Source organism: Piliocolobus tephrosceles, chromosome 1 (assembly GCF_002776525.5).
Source record: "Piliocolobus tephrosceles isolate RC106 chromosome 1, ASM277652v3, whole genome shotgun sequence".
NCBI classification, from domain to species: Eukaryota; Metazoa; Chordata; class Mammalia; order Primates; family Cercopithecidae; genus Piliocolobus; species Piliocolobus tephrosceles.
This window is the reverse complement of record NC_045434.1, coordinates 127,472,352-127,488,985: the sequence shown is the minus strand read 5'-3', so window position 1 is coordinate 127,488,985 and position 16,634 is coordinate 127,472,352. Positions and strand designations below refer to the sequence as shown.

The 16,634-nt window shown below is 40.8% G+C and overlaps 1 non-coding gene across 1 annotated transcript; it reads left to right on the top strand.

Moving 5' to 3' along the window:
- Nucleotides 1-16,079: 16,079 nt before the first annotated feature.
- Nucleotides 16,080-16,183, top strand: LOC111555196. The gene has a single exon (XR_002735453.1). It is a non-coding gene; the product is annotated as a small nucleolar RNA U13 (small nucleolar RNA).
- The last annotated feature ends 451 nt before the right edge of the window (nucleotides 16,184-16,634 follow it).

Sequence of the window (16,634 nt, the reverse complement as noted above, 5' to 3'; positions counted from 1 at the left end):
TCAGCTGCTTTGGGGCTTCTTCTGGCACCCCCAGCTCTGTCAAAGGCAGATCAATTTGGGGTGACTGCACATATGGAAACTAAAGAGCGGGGAATGTATTCATATAAACTGCCTGGCCAGGCACCTTTAGGAAGGCTTCATGGAGTCCAGGGAGGCACGGGGGCGGGGTGGAGTATACCCCTGCACGATGGGCTCTGCTTTAGCAGAATAAAGCTAAATCAAGTTGTTATCAAAAGTGAGAGGCACGTTGTTATTCCAGGCACATCTTACACACTCACTTCCAAAGCTGTTTAGAGTTTTGCTGATTTGGCACCCAGAAAACCCACAGGAGTCCAGAGATTTTACATTTTCTGGGCATTAAGTGCAAAGTACTTGCCAGATAACAGAGTTTTAGGGGAATGCCAAGGAGTGTTGCAAAACAGACCATGAGTCTGGGCTGTTATCACACGAGCCGCGGTGAATTGCCGGCCGAGTACAGAGTGTGATAATACCTGAGAAGCTTCATTCTCAGGGCCAGATCTGTCACTCTGAATCTCAAGGCATCCCGAGCTTGGCTGTGGTTGTGTATCAAGAGTTGGACATTCCAAAATGCTATGGTCAGAAGCAAGCAACCCAACCCAGTGACAAACTTAAAAAACAGAGGGAAAGAGACGTTCTAGTGCCAATGATAATTTTTTGGAATTAGGGACCCAGATTAACTCAGCAAACACCTTCGTAGTGATGCATTTACTATGAAAAAGTTGAATGATAGTAACTTGAGTGTCTGCAAGGAAGTGTGTGCTTCCTTACACTGCCCTCCTTTGAAGGAAGCCTTGGCCCCTGCCTGCAGGAACTTGTGATCAGGAGGTTGAGAAGTGAAATCTCCACAGACCTGGAACTTGCATGTGCCTGAATAACTTTCAGCAACAGGTACAGAGCTTGCCTCCTGGTACAATCTTGTGACCAACAAATGATCAGGAGAAGCACTTTTCCAATTTATCCACTAAACGGCAAAACCAAACAATGGCTGAAAATGACGTTGGTTTTCAGTTACCGTTTGACCTGGAGCGTGGGGAAAACAAGGAAAATGGAAACTACTTAGGCAGCATTTTGTGAGGAGGTGGAAGCAGCGTGGGAAAATATTTCACATGTCTCTTGCCTACTCAGCCTGACAAAAAAAGCTGTGGTTTGTTGTCAGATTCCTTCAACTAAATGTGCCAAAGGGAGAGAAACCTCTCTTGAGTGAGAGACCTCTCTCTTCAAACAGCTGCACATCGCCTCCCGCCTCCCCAGCTCACACCATCCCCAGCCCTCTGTCTCCTCCTCTCTTCACACATGTTGGAGCTGGGAAGGGGAATGGAGAAGAAGTCCATATCCTTAGCTCTGCCTCATGTGTCAGCCTTCATCCCTGCCATGGACTCGTTTCCGGCTCCACCCCAGTAGGATGCTGCAGGGTCATTTTAGCAATCACAAGGATAGCCGTGGAAGTAACAGGGCCCGAGTGGACCCCCAGCAATCATCCCAGGAGCCCCCATGAACGGTCTCCAAGTGGCTTCTGTCCCTGAAGATGAAGCAAAAACTTTGATCCTCTTTATTCTGTTATGAAAGTAGATTATTTTTAAAGTGCTGATCCTTGATACCACTTCATTGATAAAGATTCGAGTGTGAGTATTGTGGTATTGTGGAAAACCATGGTCTTTGGAACCAGACAAAACTGGGTTGCGATCTCATATTTACCGCTTAGCTATGTGACCTTACAGAGGTTTAAAACTCTGGATGCTGCTATTAAAATGATGACAGAAAATGTCTGCATTAAACCAGGAGCACCTCAAGTAAATACATGAAGGGCCTTTTCTCTTAATCAGTGATACGTCTTCATCTTTCTCTTGGCTGCCGCTTAAGCTGCTAGATTAGATTCAGGGAAAGTTTAGACATGGCCATGGAAGTTCCATAACATAGAAGACTACATTGCTTTTCTAGAGGTCACATCAGGTCAACACTGGTTTCTCAAGGATGCCTGGAGAGGCTGTCTTAAGTGAAAGCCCTGTCATCAAAGGCAAAACAAACCTTTCTGTAAAATGGTTATCACTGGCTTTCAACCTTTGGCAGCCAAGTTGCAGCTAGGGAATGGCAGACCCTTAGGCCTGAGCTGAGGAGCTAATCCCAGCAAGGCTGTTACAAATCTTTTCCAGAGCATTTAGGCTTTCCCTCTGAAAGATGTTGGATCAAGACTTTTCCGAAATTCTCACTTTTCAGAGTAGAGACTCATGCCCCTTATAGAAGATGTAACCATGGTTTGTATCCTGTAAGTCATATGGAATGAAAAACTGTATTTCTTACGGTAGGAATAAAATAACCCTTTCGGTGCCAGGTGCGGTGGCTCACGCCTATAATCCCAGCACTTTGGGAGGCTGAGGGGAGCGGATCACCTGAGGTCAGGAGTTCGAGACCAGCCTGGCCAAAGTGGTGAATCCCCATCTCTACTAAAAATACAAAAATTAGCCAGGCATGGTGGCATATGCCCGTAATCCCAGCTACTTGGGAGGCTGTGGCAGCAGAGCTGCTTGAGCCCGGGAGATGGAGATTGCAGCGAGCCAAGATCATGCCACTGCACTCCAGCCTGGCCGACAGAGTGAGACTCTGTCTCAAATAAATAAATAAATAAATAAATAAATAAATAAATAAATAAGCCGGGCACGGTGGTTCACGTCTGTAATCCCAGCACTTCGGGAGGCCGAGGCGGGCGGATCACAAGGTCAGGAGATCAAGACCATCCTGGCTAACACGCTGAAACCTCATCTCTACTAAAAATACAAAAAATTAGCCAGGCGTAGTGGTGGGCACCTGCAGTCCCAGTTACTTGGGAGGCTGAGGCAGGAGAATGGCGTGAACCCAGGAGGCGGAGCTTGCAGTGAGCTGAGATCGTGCCACAGCACTCCAGCCTGGGCGACAGAGCGAGACTCTGTCTCAAAAAAAAAATAAATAAATAAATAAATAAATAAATAAATAAATAATAAATAAAAATAAAACAACTTTTTGGCTCCCACTGCCTTCCTTATGGGGTTGGTGCATTCAACCAGAGTAGAGGGTGGGGACACAGGGTGAGCTTCGGGGAGAATGTCAACAGACCTCTTTATTTATGACCATTATTACTGTTGTTGAAGACAAAATGAGATCAGTAGAGATCAGTCGGAGATAGCCTTGACAAACACCTCTGAGATAAGCCTTTGTTTTCAAACACAGCAAGCTTTTGTCAGTGCTTCCTAGAATCATCTGTCTTCCACTTTTACTATGTTTCCCATATCCATGGAACACCAGTACTTTATTATATTTAATTGATTTTCAATTGACCCACTTAAAAAAATAGAGTCTTACCATGTTGCCCAGGCTGGTCTTGAACTCCTGGACTCAGGCAATCTTTCCACCTTGGCCTTCCAAAGTGCTGGGATTACAGATGTGAGCCTGGCTTAACTCATGTTTTTTTTTTTTTTTTTTTTTTTGGAGACGGAATTTCGCTCTTATTGCCCAGGCTGGAGTGCAATGGCACAATCTCGGCTCATTGCAACTCTGCCTCCTGGGTTCAAACGATGATCCTGCCTCAGCCTCCCGTATAGCTGGGATTACAGGCATGCACCACCATGCCCAGCTAACTTTGCATTTTTAGTAGAGACGGGGTTTCTCCATGTTGGTCAGGCTGGCCTCAAACTCCTGACCTCAGGTGATCTGCCCACCTTGGTCTCCCAAAGTGCTGGGATTACAGGCGTGAGCCACTGTGCCTGGCATTGACTCACTTTTTATACTTAGCTGAACCCTAAACAATAATCTGGGAAATCACAGGTTTATTATATACTTCTAGAAAGAACACAGAGCTATTAAAATACATTTTTCATGTACCTTTTAAAATCATCTTGTGCAGCACCAATAGGCAGGCCATACTTTAGAAGACACTTCTTTAGATGATTGACTATATAATGAAAAGACTATTACAGATAGGGCATTAATGGTTATTTTTCTTTTTCTGTACTACTTACCAAAATTTCCCCCAATCCCTTTCTGGTTGAAGAAACTCTTAATTAAGCCCTTCCTCTCTATGATATCCAAAAATACTTTCATATGTACCATCTCACTTGATTCTCACAATTACCTATAAGGTGGGCCAGAAAACATTATGTTGCCCCAACTCAGGGGAGATTAAAGCTCAGAATTTACTTACCCAAAGACATGTAGCTAGTCAATAATAGGGTAAGTCAACTTGTCACAGAGACTAGACTTCTGTTCCAATTATAGATAGTATGGCTTCCATTCTCTTTTTTGGTGGTCAATATCGTTTGGCTGTGTCCCCACACAAATCTCATCTTGAACTGTAGTTCCCATAATCCCCAGGTGATGTGGGAGGGACCCAGTGGGAGGTAATTTACTCATAGGGCAGTTACCCTCATGCTGTTCTCATGATAGTGAGTTTTAATGAGATCTGATGGTTTTGTAAGGAGCTTTTCCCTCTTTTGCTTGGTATTTCTCTTGCCTGCCACCATGTAAGACGTGCCTTTTCTTCTCCTTTGCCTTCCACCATGATTGTGAGGCCTCCCCAACCACATGGAACCATGAGTCCATCAAACCTTTTTCCTTTAAAAATTACCCAATCTTGGGTATGTCCATTAGCAGCGTGAGAACAGACTAATACAGTGGTTAAGAACATAAGCTTTAGAGTCAGACACACCTGGTATTTATTTATTTATTTCTGAGACAAGATCTTACTCTCTCACCCAGGCTGGCATGCAGTGCTACAATCATGGCTCACAGTACCCCTGACCTCCTGGGCTCATGAGCTCCTCTCCTCTCAGCCAAGAATACAGGCACATGCCATTGTGCCTAAGTCTCACTATGTTGCCCAGGCTGGTCTCTGAACTTAAGCGATCCTCCTGCCTTGGCCTCCCAAAGTGCTTGGATTACAGATGTGAACCACACCACCGGGCACTACAATTATCCTTGAAACCCTATTCTTCTGCTTATGAGGTATACCAAATGGGGAAAGCTTTTAAAATTTCCATTTTTATCAGTTTTATTATATGTAAAGTGAAAATAATAATATCTGTTGCATAGAGTTGTTAATAGTGGTTGTTGAGAACTCCTACCTCAGATGGCTGAGATTAAATGAGATGATATGAAAGGAAGCACTTATCATGGTGCTCAGTCTAAAGGAAGTGTTAAACAATGGCATTATTACTTAGATTAGAAATGCTGACTGTTGATGCATTTACTACTTAATGTCTTGAAATCACTGACTCACTTGAGGACATGATTGTCTTCAAGTGAGACATGATTGAACTTTTAAAATGGAGGTCCATCTTCTTACATATAAAAATATATCTGTGATGCTGGGTGCGGTGGCTCAAGCCTGTAATCCCAGCACTTTGGGAGGCCACAGCAGGCGGATCACGAGGTCAGGAGATCAAGACCATCCTGGCTAACATGGTGAAACCCCATCTCTACTTAAAAATACAAAAATTAGCCAGGTGTGGTGGCAGGCACCTGTAATCCCAGCTAGTCGGGAGGCTGAGGCAGGAGAATCACTTGAACCCGGGAGGCTGAGGTTGCAGTGAACTGAGATTGCACCACTGCACTCCAGCTTGGGTGACAGAGCAAGACTCCATCTCAAAAAAAAAAAAAAAAACAAAAAAAAAATCTGTGATAACTGGTATGTCCACTCAAACACTTACTATCTCTTCTTTAAATGCAAGAAAAGTTTCCTCTCCTCTCACTTGCCTCATTTCTGTGATTGAGTAACTGTTGTCACCCCTCCAAATACCTTCATAGCAGCAAAGATAACTTTACATTTTTATTTGTGTGTGTGTTTTTTTTTTTTTTTTTTTTTTGAGACGGAGTCTTGCTCTGTTGCCCAGGCTGGAGTGCAGTGGCCAGATCTCAGCTCACTGCAAGCTCCGCCCCACCCCGGGTTTACGCCATTCTCCGGCCTCAGCCTCAGGAGTAGCTGGGACTACGGGCGCCCGCCACCTCGCCCGGCTCGTTTTTTGTATTTTTTAGTAGAGACGGGGTTTCACCGTGTTAGCCAGGATGGTCTCGATCTCCTGACCTCATGATCCGCCCGTCTCAGCCTCCCAAAGTGCTGGGATTACAGGCTTGAGCCACTGCGCCCGGCCAACTTTACATTTTTATAGGCTTAAAATGTGAAGGCATTAACTCAGGTACACTAGCTCGCTTGTCCTTCACAACTGCCCTGTGATGCAGGTATTATTCTCATTTCACAGATTAGGAAACACCCTCAAAAAGCTGGATGACCTGCCAAAGTCACGTAGCATGGCAACAGAAAAGTTGGGGCGGAAACACAGGCTTTTTCATTCTTTCCCATCACACGAGTCTTTAACAAAGCAGGAAATACATGGTTGAATCTTCCTTTGACTTTTATCTCCCCTTCCTGGTACGTAATGTCATCAGCTTCTGCAAAAAGTTGCCCAGTGCATGTATAAGTAGGGAAGCATCCCGTTTTCCATGGATACCAATGCAGGAAGCAGTAGTTAGCCCTTCATTCTAGACTGCCATTGGGCAGTTGTGGTTTTATCCCTTTTATTTAAAACAGGGCAAACAGGCAGCTGTAATTCAGCATTTGTTAAAAAGGAAAACTGAGTCATTTGTTTTTCACTAATTTCCATTCTGACCTCCCTCTGTGCTGATAGAAGGCAAATAGCTCCCAGACCTTTTGGTGATTCATCCACATATTGGCAGCTAGTCTGGGGTTCCAATTCAGTTCCAGGAGCACTGATTTCCTATTTTCTCCTTGTTTCAGAAATTATCACAATAGACTTCATGGGGTTCTATCACAATAGAACCACCTTCACGGGGACCTGGGGCTCAGACTTCACTCACACTTCTGAGAAAAAGTAACGAAAAGAAAAAATGGAGAGGAAGGAGTGAAGAGGGGAAAGACTAGAAAAGTTAAAGGCAGACAGAAGGCGAAGCCGCTAGCTTCGGGTCCTCTTCACTGGTTCCTTTCCTTGGAGCAGGGAAACTCACAGGTGCCCGGACGCCGGAAGTGGCCATTTGCCTTCCGCCTCCCTCCTCTTGTCCCACAGAGGCTCACAGCCTGGATTGCCTTTAGTTGAGCACTTTCACAACATTGCTTACCAGCTGCTCCCCACTGTAGAGCATATTGTCAGATTACTTCATATTAATCTCTCCTGATTAGATTGCAAATTATATGTGAAGTTGTTTTAGTGAAGTCTGTATCCTATTTTCATTCAGATTAAAGGGTAAGATTTGTGAAAACATTCCCAACAGCTTTAGTAAAACAGTTTTAATTAATTGGATTTGAAAACATTGGCTCCAAGACTGAATCTCAGCCAGCAATAAATGTCTCCAAGGGGCATATAAGGTTCTTTAGGTTTCAAGTACATTTGTTAAAAAAAACTCTTTTAGGCCGGGCGCGGTGGCTCAAGCCTGTAATTCCAGCACTTTGGGAGGCCGAGACGGGTGGATCACGAGGTCAGCAGATCGAGACCATCCTGGGTAACATGGTGAAACCTCGTCTCTACTAAAAATACAAAAAACAACAACAACAACAACAACAAAAACTAGCCGGGCGAGGTGGCGGGCGCCTGTAGTCCAGGCTACTCGGGAGGCTGAGGCAGGAGAATGGCGTAAACCCGGGAGGCGGAGCTTGCAGTGAGCTGAGATCTGGCCACTGCACTCCAGCCTGGGCGACAGAGCGAGACTCCGTCTCAAAAAAAAAAAAAAAAAAAGAAAAGAAAATCTTTTAAATAAAATAGTCTAAGACATGCCTAGTGCAAGCAAACTCCCACCTAGGTTTTTAAGCCCTTGCATCAGTGTCCTTCAGCTACTGGAAGTAAGAAAAAACAAAATGCACCCCAGAGCAATCTTTCTGCTGGTGTCACATGTCCTGCATCAACCTGGAGTGGCCATTAAACATACAGATTCCCAGGCTCCAATGGCTGAACTACTCAATGGGAACCTCTGGGAGTGAGGCCCAGGAATCTAAATGTTTAACAAGGTTTTCAGGTGGCTCTGATGCATGCACCTAGCATTTGAGAAGCACTCCAGAGGAGATCAGAAAGACAGGCCAGTTTTCCACTGGAGTAAGTGCCAGGGTTTGCCTTCAGGCTCTCTCGTCCAAGTCCAGTTAATTCTCACAGCTTTAGGATCACCACAAACCAATCACTGCTGGAGGGAAAGTGGAATTGGTTTACACAAAGAAAATATAACACTGATTTCTACTACATCACCAAGCACAACACACCAAAACCAAACATGCAAATGTGGGGGAATTTTCACTTACTGAATCATGTAACAACTCTGAAATCTTTTATGTGACGCTCTCATTTGACTGCACAGCTATTTATCCACTTTTAACTCAAGGGAAAAGACTTCATAAATATAAAGGATGTTTTATGACAACAAAGGCATATTCTTTCTGCAATCTTAGATTGTTAGTAACCAGAATCTCCTTACAAAATATATACATATATATTCTTAAATTACAAAATAGGTTGGGCCTGTCCAGGTTAAGTCAATAATTTGGTGGGCTCAAATGACACAACTCAAAACAAGTGTAGCTGTGGCTTTGCCAGCATTTTATTTACTCAGTCTCTTTGGACTTATCTGATGCAATGACTCTGCCAAGGCTGCTCCAGTGAAGGAAGACATCTCATAAAGCTTCATCTCAAACCAGTTTACCAATTACGTAAACAGTTTTTGAGGGTTGTCTATGTGCCAGACAATTATGCTGGCTACTTATGGATAGAATTCAGCATAGTATGAAAAGAATGGCTCTCAACTTTTAGCCATGTGTCAGAACTACCTGTGAAGCTTTTTGAGAATACTAAAGTATGGGCTTTACCACACACCCACTGAACTGAACTGGAACCTTCAGGAGCAGTATCCAGGCAACTGAATTTATAAAAATCTCTCCAGATGACCTGAATGCAGAACCAAGATTAAAAGACACTGTGTTAAATCTTACAAAGAGCCTTCTCCTTCTGAGAATTTTCAGTCTATGGGAGATATACTGATGTAAATCCATCTGCAATAGGACATGTAGTAAGAACACATTTTATTTTATTTTATTTTATTTAATTTATTTATTTTTGAGACGGAGTCTGGCTCTGTTGCCCAGGCTGGAGTGCAGTGGCCGGATCTCAGCTCACTGCAAGCTCTGCCTCCTGGGTTTACGCCATTCTCCTGCCTCAGCCTTCCGGGTAGCTGGGACTACAGGTGCCCGCCACCTGGCAACGCTAGTTTTTTATATTTTTTAGTAGAGACGAGGTTTCACCATGTTAGCCAGGATGGTCTCGATCTCCTGACCTCGTGATCCGCCCGTCTCGGCCTCCCAAAGTGCTGGGATTACAGGCTTGAGCCACCGCGCCCGGCGTAAGAACACATTTTTAAGAAAGCACATTAGTGATAGATAACATCAAATATGACATAGAAACAAATGTATAGACAGAAGAATAAACACAAACTTGACAGAGGTTAGGGAAAGCAAGGAGACATTTCTGGGCAGATTTTATTGTATCTGGTTGGTAGGAGAAGTAACAGAGTCTGCTATTCATTTTTTTGTGATACTAAATTAAAGGCTCAGCAAAAGTTTCCAGTTTAAAAGTCAATGCTTTACTTTTTAAAAATTCTGATGTATTGGAAACCATATACAAATTTACAAAGAAATTATCTAGAATATATACTTTTTATTAAAAATATACAACTTTTAAAATTTAGGTTAGAGCTACAGATGACTAAGTCCTACATAAGACTGCATATGTTGTCCAGGAAAAATAAAAGACTAAACTAATATGCTATGAACATACATATGAACATGTATCACATCCATGTTTAAATGAATTCCAGGCAGTCATATATTAAATGAAAAGAAATCAAAGGTTTGCAGTCTGGCTAATGAGAGGTTCTCTGAAGGGCATTCTGTGGAATGCATTTCTCTTGGCAAGTTGCTGGGGTGGACTCAATTCAATTCTAAGCAGATTTCTTTAATCCTTGTTTCTAAGTGGGTCAGCACCATCTGATTTTAAGTATTATTGCAAGAGACATATGCACAATGATTACTGCAACCACCCTTCCCGGGAAAGTTGCTTTTCCTTTGATAATGCTTGGAAGACCCAATTCACACAAGTTGAAGAGTCTCAGGTAGGACCAGCACTGTCACAGAAGAGGGGACAAACTGAGTACAGCTGGTGGCTTTCAGATGATAAACATGCCAAAAATTCCATTGAGTTTTTTTTTTTTTTTTTTTAATAGGCTGCTTAGGAAGAATGCTTAAGCAGCTTACTATATTCTTTATATTGGTTCAGGAAGATTCTGTTGGATAATCCGAGGACATGGTCTTGAAGAGAATATTCAGACTTGGGAGGATAAACATATCATTTGAAAATCAGAAAGTCTAAACCAGTTAATTGTGTGGTTACTCCTCACCAGAGACAGTTATCAAGAGGAGGGCCAGGGAGGCAGTTTCAAGATGGCCGCTGGGTGCTACTAGTCAACTTGGGACCTAGGTGTATACCAGCATTTTCCTGAGTTCTCGAATTGTTTGTAGTTTGTCAGTGATTCTCTTTGGGTTTTTATGTTTACTCCTTTCCAAGTTTTTTGCCTCTACATTCTTTCACGTGTTTAATTGTACTGGCTGATATTTCGAATACAGTGTTAAATAGTGAATTGTAGGAGCAGCGGGCATTCTTGTCACCTTTCTCTCTATCAGGATGCTGCCAGTGTTGTTTGCCCATTAAGGATGCTGCAAACCTTTTAGGCTGTGATGCATTCCACCCTCAGATAAAATTACATTTTAGATTTTATGTTACAGGACCATCCATGCATTTCTGAAAAACACTGCAGAGGTTACAAATGTAAGTGGCATGAGGCCAGCTGGGCCTGAGAAAGTCGAAGTGCCAATTTCTCAAGTAAATAAACTAAGAAAGAGGATCTTATTTCATTTGCTTTTGGGATTTCTACACTGAAAATTCACCACAGCAAACATACCGTCTGCATCCCTGTATCCATAAATATTCATTGCCCAAATGTGCCCCGTTTGAAACATTTTCCAGTGCCCTTAGGTCTTTTTAATTGGGTCTTCAAGTCATAAAGCCAGATTACCTGGAAGAGATCTCCAAGCCCTCAGACACTGTCTCTCACAGATGTCCCAAGCACCCCCGCCAGGAAGACTTCTGGCAGTCGGCGGACCCCTAGAGCTCTATGTGATTGCCCTCTTCCATCAGTCCCGTCTCTCTCTGCCCGTTTGCAGTAAGTCACCTTCCCGATTAGTGATTTCCACAGTAGGACAGCAGCATCTATTCTTGTTTATTGGGCTTCAGAAACTGGAAGTGTCTACAGGCTGAGGTTTATACAGAGGACGAGATGCCAGAGAAACCTCAAAGGCAGGATTTGTGACTCATCTGGGTATGCAGGTTGGGGATATTGGGGAATAGGAAAGGGTGACTCAGCAAGAAGGAAGGAATGGCAGCAAGGAGTGAGGCTCCCACTGAGCTCTGCCAGTAAGGGGAAGCAGAGACATCAGTTTGCCAGGTAATTCCATAATATTCTCTAGCTCGATGGTCTTATGTTAAAAGACATGTGAAGGTTTTTTTTTAATTGTAAATCAACCATATCTATAAATTATAATGTATAATTGTATATGTTTATGAGTGCAAAGTGATGCTGTAATTTATGAATACAATGTGGAATAATTAAAGAAAATGAATTAACATATCCATCACCTCATGTGAAGGTATTTTAAAGTACATAAATACTAGCACCTATTATTTAATAGTAAGATAGTGATTAAGAGCCCTGACTTTGTAATTGGACAATTCTATGTGTGAGTTCTGGCTCTGTCATTTACAGGTTGTGTGATCTTGGACAAGGGTCTTAATTAAGCCTTAGTTTTCTCTTTTGTAAAGCGGGGATAATGCATCAACCTGTTTCTTAAGTTTGTTGTGCAGACAAAATGAGAGAATGTAGGTAGAGTGCACAGCACCACAGAAGCTCAGTAAATGTTAGTCACCATGATTTTCTCTTTAGGGTTCTATAAGCTAATAGGATTCTTTTTATATTTCACATTGTGAGGACTAAAAACAAGACTTCAGGGCAAAGAGAGCAGCTATTCGTATCCCTCTAGTTCTTAATGCCATTTAGAACTCTTATACAACTTCCCATAACATGTATTTCATCTCACAGCCAAGGGAAATATGGCTCAGAGTGTTGAGAACCAAGCATATGGCTCATAGACTCGAATAAAGTCTAAGAGGCCACAATTTCAGAGGAGCCATGAGTCCCTGAAGTAGGTTGCAAACCTCATCTATATGTATAGAATAATAGCTGTGACATGGTCATACAAAGCAAATTTAGTACAAATGAATATAAAATGCATATGCATATACTAATGTGGACAGTTAGGCTATTTTGGTTCATCTTATATTCTATTTTAGACATATTAGTGAAAACCCAGCAGTGGGAATTCCTGTATATAAAATAGACACTTATTGAAATAGCTAGTGAAATATTTATCTCACAGTATGACTCATTCATCACATCCAAGGATCAGCAAACTTTTTTGTTTAAAGAGACAGAGAGTAAAGATGTCCCAGCTCCTCAACTCTAATGTTGTAGCAGGAAAGCAATCAGTCATAGACAATGTGTAGAGAAATGGGCATGGCTGTGTTCTTAGTCAAAAATCATCCTAGGTAAAAATCATCCTATTGGTGATTCTTTTTGAGTTTTTAGTTTTATTTACAACTTTACAAAAACAGGTGGCAGGCCTGATTTGGCCTATGGGCTATAGTTTGCTGACCCCTATCATACTCCAAATAACATGACTTACTGAACTATTCAGAAACAAGCTAAGGTAAATCTGGTTTCTGTACTATTTGACAATTTGTGCACTGTCCACAAATGAAGTTACTTATATATGTATACACTTATGTGTGTTATATGTAATTGATATGTTATAAATATAAATATACACTTATGTGTGTTATATATAATTGATATGTTATAAATATTTTATATAACTGAAAAAGCTTAAAACTACTGTATTTATTTTTATGTCCATATTTTCAGTTGTTGACAGTTTTATATGGTGTTCTTTTTATAAAAAAGTAAATACAGTTAAGTTGGTCTTTAAATTGTGAGGTCCTAAGAAGTCATATTATTTGGAATATGGTTCAATAGTTTTAAAACAATAGTTCATCTTTCTTCCAATGTTTCTGTTTTGTTGTATGCACACTTTAACTTTTTAATCTTCAATTCAGTTCTGAATTTCTTTCACTGTTACATAAAATACTCAAGTTGTCAGCACTGAATTTGACTGGAAATTTTTAATTTACGTATGTTAAAGCCCAAGTCCTGAAAGACAAACTATCAACATATTGTGAGATTTTTAACTAAACCACACGATTCAGAAAGAGCCTTAAATATATCTTCTTTGTGCAATCCAGTTGATGATCACTAGTAAAAACTGGTAAAAATGAAAATTCTGGTGTAAAAATATATAAATACAGATTGTAGGTTTTGTGTACTACAGAAAATATTGGAAAATGAAGCTGTTGTCATTTGGAAAATAAAAACTGTTAAAAAACAAAACAAAACAAAACAAAACCTTTCAGCTCTTTTTACCACCGTATAATTTATATTGGAGAGATTTTTGTTTTAACCATGATAGTCAGAAACACTGTTTCTCTGCTTAAGCACTTGGTTCCACTGTAGGAAGTGAAGCTGTTTCTTGCTGATTCCATCAAGCAGCGTGACAACTGTACTTTATCGAAGATAGATTCAAATAGATCATTTTATGGCAGCAGAAAATCAATAGAACCTTTAAAATTTTAAATTAGCATTTAGTATTTATAAATTCCAAAACACAATATGTAGTGATGTGCATATGGCTAAGAAGGAACTGTCAACAAAAAGAGTCAAACTCTGCAAAATATTTGAAAAGATTTATTCTGAGCCAAATATGAGTGACCATGGCCTATGACACAGTCCTCAGGAGGTCCATAGAACGTGTGCCCAAGGTAGGTAGTTGGAGACGCGGCTTGGTTTTATTCATTTTAGGGAAGTATGAGACATTAATCAAATACATTTAAGAAATACATTGGTTTCGTCTAGAAATTTGGGACAACTCAAATCAGGGGGCTTCCAGGCTACAGGTGAATGTAAACATTTTCTGGTTGACAATTGGTTGAGTTTGTCTAAAGACTGGGGTTAATAGAAGGAAAATGTTCAGATTAAGATAAAAGATTGTGAAGACCAAGGGTCTTTTGAAGTCTTACAGTGGCTGCCCTTAGAGACAACAGATGAAATGTTTCCTATTCAGATCTTTAAGAAGTGCTAGACTTTCAGTTAATCTCTTTAGGATTGGGAGGGCCTGGAAGTAAAAGATCTAGCTATGTTTATAGAGATTCTTTACAGATGCAAATTTTCCACTACGAAAGACAGCTTTGCAGGGCCATTTCAAGATATGACAAATAAACATGTTTTGGAGTAAAATATTTTTATTTTCTTCCTTGTCTCATAATGTTATGCCAGAGTCAAGTTGGAAAGTAAGGAAAGTAAGTCGCAATATATAGGGTTAAATAAAATCCATCTGATGAGAATTTATGGTTTGTAGGGCATGACTCCCTAGACCCCTTAGATAGGGATCAGGACAAGATTAAAAAAAAAAAAAATCAGAACTTAGTCCTCAGAGCTCATGAGGCTTATAAAATGCCATTGCATGTTTGGGCTACAATGTTCTCAGTACTCTGAAAGCAGTTCAAGAATTTGGAGCTGAGCAAGATCTAGATTTTTACTGAATTTTTTTTTTTTTTTTTTTTTTTTTTTTAGATATCTTGATCCAAGGCTAAAAACCTGGTGTCTTCTGAAAAAAGAATGAATGTCAATTAATTTTTTACAAACCAAACTTGAGGGGAACTTAATTGATAGCCAGTGTGACTGAGTTCATAGATGCATAATCTTGTAAATCAATAAAGAGCTCACTAAAATTTGCTGAGTGAGAGATAGAAACAAAGTGCTTAGAAGAGTACCCGACCCAGTGAATTCTCAATACAGGTAGCTATGTTATTAAGATCAGCATTTCTTGTAGTGTACACCATGTCATAGGATAACAGAAAAATCACAGGCTTAGAAGCCAGGCCAGCCTAGGTTCACATCCTGACCAATCCAAATTACTTAATCTTCCTTGGATAGTTTTACCATGGGCAAAATGGAAATATTCTGGATTCTTTGGAATAACACTTGCAAAACTTGTCTTAATTTTCATTTCCCCTATTTCTGCCATTACTCTCATTAGGAGGTCTTGTAAGAAGTTGTCTACATACAGGCAGACTTACAGATCTAGTCTTTGCCTTTCAAGTATAGAACTCAAGGTGGCTAGCTTCCCAATTGGGTTTCAGAGAAAGTGGATTAGGAAATTTCCCAGACATTTTTCATTTGGGGGAGGAATGATGTTTTGAGCTCTTTGTCTTTGAATAAGTATATAATGTCATCTGAAAAAAAAAAAAAGAAAGAAAGAAAGAAAGAAAGGGTTGTCGCTTTACATACCATAACCAAATTTGTGTGATGCTTAGTAAGAAAGCCTGACTGGTTGAACAGATGAAATCACTTTCAAATGATACGTTACATAATTTTTTTATTTTTATTTTTTGAGACGGAGTCTCACTTTGTCGGCGAGACTGGAGTGCAGTGGTGCGATCTTGTCTCACTGCAAGTTCCACCTCCCAGATTCACACTATTCTGCCTCAGCCTCCCGAGTAGCTGGGACTACAGGTGCCCGCCACCACGCCCGGCTAATTTTTTTTGCATTTTTAGTAGAGACAGGGTTTCACCATGTTAGCCAGGATGGTCTTGATCTACTGACCTTGTGATCCACCCACCTCAGCCTCCCAAAGTGCTGGGATTACAGACGTGAGCCACCGCACCCAGCCAGGTTATATAATTTTTTAAACAAATTATTCTCAGTCTAAAAGATGCATACGCATTAGTGAATACTTCTTTCTGCTTAGCAGAAAAAAAAACCTGTTGACTTTTTGACAGAGGTACAGATCTCTAAAGTTATATTAAAGGTACTCTTTGAAGACCTTTTGTAGTTCGTAAGCATGATGATTGGGGTTTCAGGCTCATGTGTAAAATGTGTCTCCCTTGAACCTTGTTACAACATCAGCACATTGCCCACGTGACATGAGGAAAAAAGAGTACACTTTGTATATATATATGGTTGTGTGTATTTAGATTAGCATAATAACTTCACACATGGTTAGTCTTTTAAAACTTGCTTCTTTGAAGATATGTTCATGAAAACTTGAGCATTTCCATAAGATAAATTCAAAGAGGTGAAGTAGCTGAGTCAAAGGACTATCAGGATTTCAGTAGGCAGACATTGGAAAATTAACCTCAGAAAAGTGACACTAATTTACACACCAACCAGATGTAACTGTGCCCTGAATCCCAAGGATTTTGCCAACTCACTCAATCTGCTTTTCAGTTATACTCAACCCAGTGAGATGACTATTAGATGACTTAGATGCTCTCCTTATCTGATCAACTAATAAAGCATAATATCCATTCTGTCACACGAAGGCTGAGTAAGTTTAAAAGTGCCATTTTTTCCCATCTGCTCCCAGATATTCTTT